This window comes from Mesitornis unicolor, unplaced genomic scaffold, assembly GCF_000695765.1.
Source record: "Mesitornis unicolor isolate BGI_N332 unplaced genomic scaffold, ASM69576v1 scaffold32646, whole genome shotgun sequence".
In the NCBI taxonomy this organism is placed as follows: domain Eukaryota; kingdom Metazoa; phylum Chordata; class Aves; order Mesitornithiformes; family Mesitornithidae; genus Mesitornis; species Mesitornis unicolor.
This window is the reverse complement of record NW_010193536.1, coordinates 12304-13772: the sequence shown is the minus strand read 5'-3', so window position 1 is coordinate 13772 and position 1469 is coordinate 12304.

Here is a 1469-nt window from a genome sequence, read left to right as displayed (position 1 = left end):
CCCACCGGGGAGGGGGGAGCCTCAGGAACCGAGACGGGCGCCAGCATCAAGGGAAGGGATCGAAGGAGATCTAAGGGGTCATCCCCTGCCAACTCCCCCATTTCCAGTGCTGTGACTGTTATGGGATAGATCCATCTGTATGGGTCAGCTGGGATCACACCAGATCATCTGTGCTGGGTCCCCTGTCCCAGAGAGTCCTAGGCTCTCGCTTCCCCCATCCTCTGTGCACAGAGAAGGGAAAATAAAAAAACAAAATAAACTGAACAAATGTTTAGGATGAGACTGAAAACAAACCTTGAGAACTATAAACACCCATGTGTTACCATATCCGTCCCAGCACAAACCCCAAACAAAACTCTTACTCGGTCCTGTGAGAAAAAGACAAGAAACCAAAACTGCCCCAGCCACACCAGGACACGCACCCCTGGCCGGGCTGTGGCGGGGCTGCGGGATGGCTTCGCACACCGGGGGGGGGGTTTTTTTTTCACCGCAGCGGTGATGGGGGCCCCTGCGCGGGGCTGCGGCTGCCCCCGGCCCCGGCTCCAAACCCAGTGCGGCCCCGTCCTGCTCCATGCGCAGCACCAGGGGTGACCCAGACCTGGGCTGCGCAGGGGAGCAGTGGTGTCCATGGGGCACACCGGGACCTCACCCCGGCACACAGCACCACGCCGTCCCGCCGTACAGAGCCCTGCTCGCACCTTCCCAGCAAAGGAAACCCCCCTTCACATCCACTCGGAAACTGCTGCTGCTGAAATGCCGCCACAAAATGTCAGCAGCCTTCTGCCTTTTTCCACTCTGCATGAGTGTCTTGGTGTCACACGGAACGGGGACATCGCAGCTCCCCACCGCCCCTGCCTGGGTGAGTCACCCGCGGGGATCCCAGCACGGTCACAGCGCCAAAACCTCTGAAAACGGCTGGGTTTGTGCCTCAGAAACATCCCAGAGAGACACCCGCAGCGCAGGGCTCTGCAAAGGTGAATGGCCCCGGCGCTGGCAGAAGGAATAATGAAACCATCCAGCCTTTTCCACACTACAGAGACACACGGAGCAGCTGCGGGTGCAGATTTCTCCCAGGAAAACCACAACTTTTTCTCGTGCCCTTGCCAGGGGCTGCTCAGACAGCGCTGGATCTGTAACACACAAAGGATAAGCACAGAGGCCACTTTTCCATAATAAATTAGTGTTATTTTAAAAACAGCTCCAGCACACAATCAGTATCTCCAGATAAAAAAAATCCTCTCTTTAATTAAAGAGATATATATATATCTATATATATGAGTATATACATAAATTTGCATTCATATATATACTGTACACATACATATACACACATACAGCTGGATAAATAGATGGAAGTTCTGTGGCTTCAGCTTTGGTATGTGTTCCTTATGCTTCAGTTCAAGAGCACCAAACCCACAGCAGGAGGCTCTGCGGATGCCGATCTCGCCCGTCCCTGGCCGGCGGGGCCG